General features: G+C 42.9%; 1 long non-coding RNA gene across 1 annotated transcript in view; it reads right to left on the bottom strand.

Moving 5' to 3' along the window:
* Positions 1–411: 411 nt before the first annotated feature.
* LOC105525830 overlaps positions 412–11,901 on the bottom strand; it is a 29,327-nt gene continuing 17,837 nt past the window's right edge. Inside the window, exons 2-3 of the long non-coding RNA XR_001003986.1 lie at positions 6,561–6,564; positions 412–662 (exon numbers count right to left, since the gene is read on the bottom strand). This is a non-coding gene — a long non-coding RNA (uncharacterized LOC105525830). The remainder of the gene's footprint in view (positions 663–6,560; positions 6,565–11,901) is intronic.

Raw genomic sequence — 11,901 nt, 5'->3', positions numbered from 1 at the left:
AAAGTCACAGTGAGATACCATCTCACACCAGTCAGAATGGCTATTTTTTTTTTTGTTTGGAGACGGAGTCTCGCACCTAGGCTGGAGTGCAGTGGCCGGATCTCAGCTCACTGCAAGCTCCACCTCCTGGGTTTACGCCATTCTCCTGCCTCAGCCTCCCAAGTAGCTGGGACTACAGGTGCCCGCCAAATCGCCCGGCTAGGTTTTTGTATTTTTTAGTAGAGACGGGGTTTCACCGTGTTAGCCAGGATGGTCTCGATCTCCTGACCTCATGATCTGCCTGTCTCGGCCTCCCAAAGTGCTGGGATTACAGGCTTGAGCCACCGCGCCCGGCAAGAATGGCTATTATTAAAAAGTCAAAAACCAGATGTCGGCAAGGTTGTGGAGAAAAAGGAACACTGATACAGTGTCGGTGGGAGTGTAAATCAGTTTAACCATTGTGCAAGACAGTATGGGATTCCTCAAAGACCTGAAGACAGAAATACCATTTGACCCAGCAATCCCATCACTGGATATATACCCAAAGGAATATAAATTATCCTATTATAAGTACACATGCATGTACTTTCATTCATTGCAGCACTGTTCCCAATAGCAAGGACATGGAATCAACCTAAATGCCCATCAATGATAAACTGGATAAAGAAAACCTGGTACATACACTTCATGGAATATTGTGCAGCCATAAAAAGAACAAAATTATGTCCTTGGCAGGGACATGGAAGGAGTTGGAGGCCATTATCTTTAGCAAACTAACACAGGAGCAGAAAACCAAATACTACATACTATTTCCACTGCACTAATAAGTGGGAACTAAATGATGAGAACACATGGACACAGAGAGGGAAACAACACACATTGGGGACTTTTGGAGGGTGGAGGGTGGGAAGAGGGAAAGTATCAGGAAAAAGAACTCATGGGTACTCGGCTTAACACCTGGTTGATGAACTAATCTGTACAGCAAAGCCCCATGACACAAGTTTACCTATGTAACAAACCTGTACTTGTACCTCTAAACTTAAAATAAAAGTTAAAAAAAAAGAAAAACAAGGAACAACACAGCAGAGGGTTAGAATTACAGGCATGAGCCACTGTGCCTGGCCACCAATGTTTTAATTTTGCTTTTCCCCTGGAAGATAAGACATTTCTTGGGTGTGAGCCCCAATAGAAAGGCCACTATTTATTATTCCAAATTCTGCATGCTCGGAGCTGGACTATGCCTTTGTCACATGGCTAGTAAAATCTGCCAGATGGGTAATGGGTAAGCACCACAAAGCTAAACGAATTTGATGCCAGACTTCTACGAGTGAAATAGAAAGTTTAACCAACGCTTTGAGGTTGACACATCTTAATATTTGCAGGGAAAGCAGAGCTATGAGTTTCTTGGCAAGATTCAGTCAGATTGAAATCATTCTAAGCACATGATATGAGAACTATTGACAAGAATTCACATGGATACTTACACAGCCATTAGTTCCTAATTCTGTTACCTAAAAATGTTTAATGCTCCTATGTTATATAGTTGGTTACATGACTTTCCTAGGAAGGGATCATAGAATCTACATGTAAAAACCAAGAGTATCAGAGATCATCTAGGTTTTACAGGAAAGGATCTAGTCCAACTGGCTTAGGGAAATTAACAATGGAACTTATTTTATAAAGTCTTATGTGAAGCCGCCCTCTGAGTAACACAAGGAAATGTGGAGCTGCTGTGCTGCATGTGAGTGGAAGGCTAGACACTTGCAGTTGAGGAACCTGAGACAACCCAATATAGAAGTGACTCATTTAGGGTCATACAATGACAGACTGAAACCGAGGCCTTTTCTTACTTAGCAAGGAAAACATGAAGAGGCTGACAAAAATGAAAAATAAGAGGAAATGCCTAATCTTCAGATTCTCTGGAAACACTGTGCTCCCCAGCTCTGAGAATGCATCACACGCTTCACAATTATGGGCCCCAGCTCTAGGACATCTGCTTTAGGACAAAGTGCAAGGAAATGGAGCTTTACTTGTCAGCTTTGAAATGTTGACTTAGACTGATAAGAACAGGACAAGGGAAGAAAACTTCTGGTAGGAAAGAAAGCAGCCAATTTCCGTAATACTAATGACAATCAACAAATATCCTAGTGCATTCCCTAACAGTGGTCACAATGCCTTGCATTTGCATTGATCTACAGTTTCCAAAGAACTTTTTACATACACTGTTTAGTTTAATCTTTACAACTATCCTGATTTTGCAGAAGAAGAAACTGAGGCTTGGAGAAGCTAAGTAATGTGGCTGTGCCCAATTAGTTCTTGTTTGATAATTGATTGGGGTGATATGTAGTAAACAGAAAGAAAGATGTTAGAAATCTCTTTTTGTTTGTTTGTTTTGAGAAAGGCTCTCACTCTGTCACCCAGGCTGTAGTGCAGTGGAGGGACCATGGCTTACTGCAGCCTCAAACTCCTGTGCTCAAGCAATCCTCCTGCCTCAGCCTCCCAAGTAGCTGGGACTACAGGTACATGCCACCACACCCAGCTAATTTTCTTATTTTTTGTAGAGATGGGGTCACGCTGTGTTGCCCAGGCTTGTCTTGAACTCTTGACCTCAAGTGATCCTCCTGCCTCAGCCTCCCAAAGTGCTAGGATTACAGGCATGAACCACCATGCCCAGCCTAGAAATCTTTCTACATATATCCAGGGATTTCTCTGGACACACTGGAGGAATGAACTGGAGTGTAAACCTTCCCAATGTGTGAGAGATATTACCTTGACATATTTAGTAAGATTTCTATCTTCCCTTCTATTTCCCACATGTCACTCAAAACAGTTATGCCAAAACCACCATAAAAATGTATGCTATATATAGTAATATATTAAATATTATATTGATATTTAGATGTATATAAATGTAAATAATGTGAAAATATGTAAATGTATGAAAATATTAATATAAAAAAGTATGAAAATTTTACAGTTCAGATAAGGTAAAAAGTTCTTTTTTTTCCAATTTTATTTTGGATTCAGAAGGTATACATATGTGCAAGTTTGTGACATGGATATATTTTATGATGGTGGGGTTTGGTTTACAAATGATCCCATCATCCAGATCATCAGAATAATACCCAATAGGTAGTTTTTCAGCCCACGCACCTCTTCCTCCCTACCCATTTAGTAGTCCACAGTGCCTATTGTTCCCATCTTTGTGTCCATGTGTGCTCAATATTTAGCTTCTACTTATAAATGAGAATATGTGGTATTTGGTTTTCTGTTTATGCATTAATTTGCTTACATAATGGCTTCCAGCTGCATCCACATTGCCGCAGAGAACATGATTTCATTCTTTTTTATGGCTGCGTAGTATTCCATGCTCTATAGGTATCACATTTTCTTTATCCAATCCACTGTCGATGGGCACCTAATACAAATCAAGACCACAACGAGATACCATCTCACCCCAGTCAGAATGGTAAATAGTTCTTAAATGAAAATAATGTCTTACAGTTTCAGACAAAGTAATCAACATATTTATGGTGTTTGTGTGTCAGTATTAGAAATTTTTATGATATTCCATAACATTTGGTGACTAATTATTATATGCTAGGTACTATAATAAAGATTCTGTAAATATTAATAGTAATTATAATAACAAATCCCACATTTTCTATATACCAGTTGATATGGTTTGGATCTGTGTCCCCATGCAAATCTCATGTTCAATTGTCATCTCCAATTTTGGAATTGGGGCCTGGTGGGAAGTGATTGGATTATGGGGATGGATCCTTCATGAATGGTTAGCATCATCCCTTTGGTGTTATTCTAATAGTAGAGTTCTCATGAGATCTGGTTGTTTAAAAGTGTGTAGCACCTCCCCGCTCTCTCTCTCTCCCTCCTGCCCCCACCATGTAAGACACCTGCTTTCCCTTCACCTTCCTACCAGGACTGTAAGTTTCCTGAGGCCTCCTCAGAAGCAGAAGATACTATGCTTCCTGCATAGCATGCAGAACTGTGAACCAATTGAACCTCTTTTCTTTACAAATTACCCAGTCTCAGGAATTTCTTTATAGCAGTGCAAGAACAGACTAATACACCAGTTTAGGCTGGCAGTAAACGTGGGGCTATGATTTTAGTCCCTAAACAATCTTGTACACCTACAATCCCCATAAAGTCCTTTACAACTAGTTCTGAGAAGCCTGAGGAGGCGACTTATGTGTGCATCATTTGGGATATTTCATTTCGCTCTTATGAGTTCCTTCTGTTGACTCTGGCAATGGACTGAGGCAAAACCTTCTATGCTATCATCCCAAATTCCACCGCATATGAGCTGGTAAATGTGCAGACACCACTCATAGTTGTACCCTCAAAGCATCAGAGCTACTTTGTGCTACCCTTCTTTACATTTGGATAGTATGATGTTCTATGGACCCCAGATTGGAGCTGCCTGGTGCTCCTAAGTATATAATGAAATCTTGGTTTCAGACTTTTTATAAGCATCCATTTTCCTGAGTTTTGGCATGAGTTAAGGCAGCAGGCAGTTCAGAAGTCAATGGGTACAACACTCTGAGAATGAATGGACACTCTCGCTTTTCAACATGCCCCGTTTTCTGTGGACCTTTATTAGAGGCTGTCACTCTTTCTTTTTCCTTAGAAACCTTCCTTCCCAGCAGCTTTCTTGGCCACCACTGCAATAATCAATCACGATTGATCTTCCAGTCCTCTTCAGACAGATCCCCATCTTAGGATAAACTCAATCTAGCTTTGAATCAACACTCCCACATCATAGATATCCACTTCTCTCTTTGGGGTGGGAGGAGAGAGAGAGAGAGAGAATTCACAGGTAATAAAATATTAAACTGTTCCATAAAGGCAAGTGAAGAATACAACTGAGATATTAACTGGCTGTGGGGCAAATGTTTAGGCTGTGAGGTCAAGGTTGCTTTCTCTCTGATCTTGGAAAGTACAAGAAGTATGGGCTGCTCCACATGCCTGGAACAGGTATCAGGCTGTACTGCATTCTCCCAGGTATGAATGCCACTGATGTAGAATCCATATCTGTAATTCAAATGCTCAGGCCAAAGTCTAATGAGGCAGCCTTAGTCCTCGCTGCACTCCGATCTCTCAGAGACAAGTCCTTAGACTCCTGTTGCTCTAATTTGCAGAAGCACTCAGAGGTCCCTCGTCAGACCTGCTGCCATCAGCCCAGAAGTGCCCAGCAAATGTCTGCAGCATCTTGCTCAGAGGTTTTGCTCTTAGAAAGTAGTGCAGAAACTCCTTAAATGAAGAGAGCCAATGAGCAATAGATCACTTTGTATGTCCATTTCACAGAGGAAGACAATATTTCAAGGAAGCAGATGTTTCACATCTACACAGTTTCCACTTAACCTGTGACCTACTGCTGCTGTAAATCTGGTTACTGCCCAGCGGCCAGCCTCTCAGACAGCATTGCTCTCCAATGTCCTTTTAGGAGGAGGAAAAGTACACCACAGGAGAGAGAAGCTGTTTCAGGCAAGGTTTTTGCTCTTCTCTGTCTCTGTTAACAAGGCAATGCTGATAATGTGAATACGTTGAAGAGGCATGAGAAAGAAAGGGCAGTATCTATTGCTTGCACAGGGGTGATGCGCAGGCCTCTTGAAGCACTGTCTTCCTAGTGATCCTTTCTTCTTGGTGCCTCTATAGGAGTAGAAATGGTTGCTTAGGAATTCGTTCTGTGGTTGCTGTAAAAAAATCACTTTGTTTCTGGTGTGTTCGTTTTGAGACGGAGTCTTGCTCTGTCACACAGTCTGGACTGCAGTGGCACCATCTCTGCTTACTGCAAACTCCGCCTCCCAGGTTCAAGTGATTCTCCTGCCTCAGCTTCACAAGTAGCTGAGACTATAAGTGTGTGCCACCACACCTAGCTCATTTTTGTGTTTTTAGTAGAGACGGGGTTTCACCATGTTGGCCAGGTTGATCTCGAACTCCTGACCTCAGGTGATCCGCCCGCCTTGGCCTCCCAAAGTGCTGGAATTATAGGTTTGAGCCACCGTGCCCAGCCTGATTACTTTGTTTTAATGTGCTGTATGATGTTAAAGTTGGATTTCAATCTTGTCTCCAGCCACCCACAGGCTAAGTAACCTTGTACAATCCATCTAACCCCTCTCAGTTTCCTTTGTGTGTGGTTGAGAAAAATGTATTTATTCTACAAACACACATGGAGTCCCCACCGTGTACCAGTTTCTATTCTGGTTGCCTGGGGTACAGCAAGGGATAAATTAAGAAGATAAACAAAACACCATCTTTTCCATCGAGTATTTACTGGACTACTTAATTCTTAAAACTCCCTTCTCTCTTGGCTTATGTGACACCATTTTCTTTCTGTGTGATCAGGCTCTGCCTTTCCCCTGCTCCAATTTCATCTTTCCCTGTACACACAAGTACATGTTTATACTCATACACTCTCTCTCCTTTTCATGCTACTTTCTGTATTCTTGCTTTACTGAGCTATAAGAAATATATGTGGCCGGGTGCGGTGGCTCACGCCTGTAATCCCAACACTTTGGGAGGCTGAGGTGGCAGATCACCTGAGGTCGGGAGTTCGAGACCACCCTGACCAACATGGAGAAACCCCGTCTCTACTAAAAGTACAAAATTAACAGAGTATGGTGGTGTATGCCTGTAATCCCAGCTGCTCAGGAGGCTGAGGCAGGAGAATCACTTGAACCTGGGAGGTGGAGGTTGCTGTGAGCCAAGATTGCGCCATTGCACTCCAGCCTGGGCAACAAGAGCAAAACTCTCTCTCAAGAAAAAAGAAAAGAAAAAGAAAAGAAAAGAGATGTATGTATTGTTTAGGCTTCTTGAAATCTTTCTATTTATAATCCACAAAAAAAGCCATTTCTTTCACCTTCATAGCATATCACAGTTATAATTTTTTCTTTATTTCTGTTCTTAATTAGTGGCTATCTCACCTGCTTGACTAATACCTCCATATGTGCAAAGGTCATGTCTGCTTTTCCTCACCATTCCATCTGCAGAGCCTCGCACAATGCCTGATGTGGAGCAGGCACTTAATATTTGCTAAATAAGTGTATTAATAAAAATTTGGTTTCAACTCCCCTCTTCTCTATTTGTCTTAGGGTTTACATAGTTCAACTGTCTCATTTTACAGATGGGAAAGTTGAGTTCCCAAGAGGAAAAAAAAGTCTCAAGTTCACACTATATATTCGATGCTGAGTGAGAAGGAAGCAGCAGGTTTTCTGACTTCAGAGAAAGAACTTGGGGATCTTTCCATCATGTTCTTTTTTATCCTGTTGAAAATGGGTAGTAATTAACATAAAGCTAAAATACCTTAGGCATTACCAGTTTGTGACTAACCACAAACAAATTTGAAGGCTTCTTTTTTATAAACTGAAAATTTGATAAGGCAACCCCCCTACTAGCTCAGTTTCCAAGAATGAACTCCCTCCCAAATGTCTCCCATTTACAGTCGGGAGATTCCAGAAAGGGGATTCACATCGCCACCCAAAGGTAAATGTCAGCCAGAACCACAACTCATCTGCCCTGTTCTTTTGCTTCTACCTCTACTCCTCTTGTTCATAGCTGATTTCTATAGAATCAACTGCAGAAATCTTACTGCCTCCACCCAGTATTGTGGGAATGCCAGTTTGGGGTCAAGACATCCAGTGTTTCCAGTCTGCAGGATGCAAAACTATCACTAATTTCCCGAAGAAGAAAGAGAAACATCTCCTCCCTCCCACATGCCTTGTATCATGTGTTCTTTGTGCTCAGTCTCATAAAGCTTTGTACAATTCTGGCAGATTCTATCAGTCTGAAACCCTTCTCTCCATAGGAGTCCCAAACGAGCAAGGACCAGTCAGGGACAGCTGATGCCATTGATATCCTGAGTCATTTTCCCCAGCACAAGTCACTAACCAAAGTCCAGGAAGATACACTGATGGGGATGGGGCTAGGGGGATGAGAAGTTGTGCCTACACTATTTTAGTCTAAACCCAACCATCAAAAATGTCCTTTTCAGTAGTCACTGGGCTGAGGCAGCCCAGCAGCTCAGACAGCAAAGTGTTCTGCCTTACAACAAAGGCATTTTTACTGCATTCAAAGCGTCCTAAGAAAAGCTACTACTGTTACTCAAGGGACTCCTTTATATCATTTTGCATCTCCTATTGAATCCAGCCCTTTATGCTTCTCGTGGAAGGCCCCTGAAATGCATGTTTAATGTTTGTCACACATCCTCCTACAGGCTAACTGAATCATTTTTTTTTTTTTTTTTTTTGAGACGGAGTCTCGCTCTGTCGCCCAGGCTGGAGTGCAGTGGCCGGATCTCAGCTCACTGCAAGCTCCGCCTCCCGGGTTCACGCCTTTCTCCTGCCTCAGCCTCCCGAGTAGCTGGGACTACAGGCGCCCGCCACCTCGCCTGGCTAGTTTTTTGTATTTTTTAGTAGAGACGGGGTTTCACCGTGTTAGCCAGGATGGTCTCGATCTCCTGACCTCGTGATCCACCCGTCTGGGCCTCCCAAAGTGCTGGGATTACAGGCTTGAGCCTGAATCATCTTTATGCTGTGAAATTTATCAAAATAAACACGTGGTATAATGGTTAATTTTATAATATGTGGCAACTTGACTGAGCTAAGGAATACCCAGATAGCTGGTAGAACATTACTTCTGGGTGTGTCTGTGAGGGTGTGATATGTTTTGAAAGAGTTCCCTACAAAATTCAGGTGTTGCCAATGTGATAGTATTAAGAGGTGTGGCCATAAGGGCTCTACCTACATGATTGGGACTGGGGGCTCTTATGAAACAGCTTGACGGAAGGAGTTCATCCCTTTCACGCCTTCTGCTTTCTGCCATGTGAGGGCCCAATATTCTCCCCTCCAGAGGATGCGGCATTCAAGGAACCATCTTAGAATCAGAGACCAGCCTTCAGCAGATTGATTCTGGCACCTTGATCCTAAACCTAACAGGCTCAAGAAATGTGAGAACTAGGTTTATGTTATTTATAAATTGCCCAGTCTGTGGAATTCTGCTGTAGCATCGCACAAGGGACTAAGGCAGGGTGTTTCTGGAAGAGATTAGTATTTGAATTAGCAGACTGAGTAAAGATCTGCCTTCCCCAATATGGTTGGGTGTCGTCCGTTCTGTTGAGGGCCTGCATAGGAAAAAAAGGTAGAAGAAAGGTGGGTTCTCTGTCTCTTCTTGGGCTGGGATATCTGTCTTCTCCTGTCCTTGGACATCAGAACTCCTGATTCTAGGGCCTTTGGACTCAGGCTGAGTTATGCTACTGGCTCTCCTGGTTCTCCAGCTTGCAGACAGCAGATGGTGGAACTTCTTAGCCTTCATAATCACGTGAGCCAATTCCCATCATATTTATATATATATATGTATATATATGTATGTATATATATATATATATATATACACACACACACACATATATATATATCTTATTGGTTTTGTTTTTCTGAAGAACCCTGTCTAATACACTTTGATAGAAAGCATATAGCCAGTCTGAAGGATGGAAATGGAATGATGACCTACTTGGCCTCTTGTAGCAAGATCTTGATGGGGAAATAGAGATTCTCTATCTTCTCTCTATTTCTTCATGTTTTCATTCATTAGGGTTTGGGCTAGGATCTGGGGCTACCAACAAAGACAAGACCTGGGCTGGGCCTTAAGAGGCACACACAGTTCAGCTGAGTTAGACATGTGAAAACAGAAACAATGTAGCATCTAGCATGATCTGTGCTGTAAATATGCCAGCCATTAGGGTATCTTAGAGAGAGGTGGCTAGAATCCAGATATCAGAAGAGCACCAAGTCTATTCCAGAAAGATCTGAAATAAAGAGAGAAGTGCTAAAACAAGAAATTGGATAAAATATGAACAATAGGGACCTGGTAACTGAGTGCGGAAACAGCTAAGCAGGACCAGACGTTAGGCAAGATCAACAAATGATGTGTATTTGGGTGGAAATAGAACTGATCTAGAAGAAAAGAGAATGTGCACAAGGGTCAGAGCATGTACAGCACAGGTAGGCTCCTGGAGAAAGTTGGACTGACACAGCCAGCAAGTCACGAGAGGTGGTTCAGACCTTCTGCTTGAAGGCCGCTCTGTTGACTGGGATTTGGTATGACACTGCTAATAGTTTCATAATGTCCTAATTATTATTATTATTTTGCACCTCGAAGTAACTTTTTGAAGGTCATATTGAAGCTACAAATAGGCTACAAATAGGCCCCCGACTCCACAGATTTCCTCTGTTGCCTAAGAGAGAAGACGACACTGCAGATCGAGAAGACGAGGCGAAGAGAGCTCCACTGTGAGCGACGGATGTGGTGGGGAAGTGGAAACCAAGCCGACATTTGGTGTGTTGTAGCATTCCCAGCTCTGGTTTAACACAAGCGATGTGTTTTGCTCACAAACTGGCACTGAGAGCTCATTTACATTTAAATAAGAGGCTTGTTAATGCCAGCAGGAGGACGCTGTCAATGCCAAGCCTGGCTCAGGATTCCTGCCAAGGAGTTTCTAAGAGCATCGCTCTAGGAAACTCCCCCAGAAGAGAAGCAAGCATGCCTTCTCATTAAGACAACTCTACCACAGTGACATTTGCCTCAGAGCGGCAAGCCTTTGGCTGGGCTGAAAGCAAGTTGTTGAGTCTTGGAAAGTTGTGTGTTGCCAAGACAGTCGTTTAGTTCAATTTGGCTCCACACACACTCAGAGACCACCTGGCACGTGTGAGATGCCCTGGTTGGGAGGATGGCTCATTCCTGCCCTCTGGCACCTCCCAGTCACATTGGGAGGACCGGGTGTTATGAAGGAGCACATACAGATGATCCTGTTACAACATAAATAGAGGGCCTTCTCCTTTGTCAGATAATTCAATATTGGAAGATTCTTCCTGACATTAACAGGAAACATGTTTGTCTACAGCAGATATCATGTACTCAAATGCCTACCAATGCCAAGCAAGAAACATGGATGGGTGAAATAGGCGGTTTATAAAAACCCTGAGAAGTGGCTGGGATTCTAGTAACCTGGAGTGAACCTCTCTAGTCTAAAGGGGCAAGCCCTGCTCAGCAAGTTCTGATCTTGGGTTTTATAAACACGGGTCTTATCCTATGTAGCTGAAAACTTAATGGGGAAGTCAGATCATTAGACATGAATTTCAACACAGTTTATAAGTTGTCTAACAGGGAAGTAAAAAGTGCTGTGGAAGCACTTGATAGTAGCACATAACCCAGAATTTAAGAGTCACAAAGGAATTGATGTTTAAGTTCAACCTGAGTGATAAGCAGAAGTTGTCTAAACAAAGATGGGTGGGGTGACCGGGCATGGTGGCTCATGCCTGTAATCCTAGCACTTTGGGAGGCCGAGGAGGGTGGATCACCTGAGGTCAGGAGTTTGAGACCAGCCTGGTCAACATGGTGAAAACCCATCTCTACTAAAAATACAAAAAATTAGCCAGACATGATGGTGTGTACCTGTAATCCCAGCTGCTCAGGAGACTGAGGCAGGAGAATTGCTTGAACCAAAGAGGCGGAGGTTGCAGTGAGCTGAGATCACGCCATTCCAATCCAGCCTGGGAGACAAGAACAAGACTCTCAAGAAAAAAAAAAAGATGGGTGGGGAGAGAGGAAAAAGCAAGTGCAAAGGCACTGAGGCAGGAGAGAGCAAAATATATAACCTAGCAGAATTGAGATTAAGCAGAGGAGTGAAAAGATCAGGACTGGTGCTGGTTGAGTCTTCTAAAGGTTTATATTCCAGTTCTGTTAAAGGAAGTAGCAAGGTAGATAAGAGTTCAGGGTCAGGGGCGGTGGCTCACACTTGTAATCCCAGCACTCTGGGAGGCTGAGGCAGGCGGATCACGAGGTCAGGAGTTTGAGACTAGCCTGGCCAATATAATGAAACCCCATCTCTACCAAAAGCACAAAAAT

This window comes from Colobus angolensis, unplaced genomic scaffold (assembly GCF_000951035.1).
Source record: "Colobus angolensis palliatus isolate OR3802 unplaced genomic scaffold, Cang.pa_1.0 Scaffold56, whole genome shotgun sequence".
Taxonomy (NCBI): domain Eukaryota; kingdom Metazoa; phylum Chordata; class Mammalia; order Primates; family Cercopithecidae; genus Colobus; species Colobus angolensis.
The sequence above is the reverse complement of the archived record's forward strand: the minus strand, read 5'-3'. Positions and strand labels throughout refer to the sequence as shown.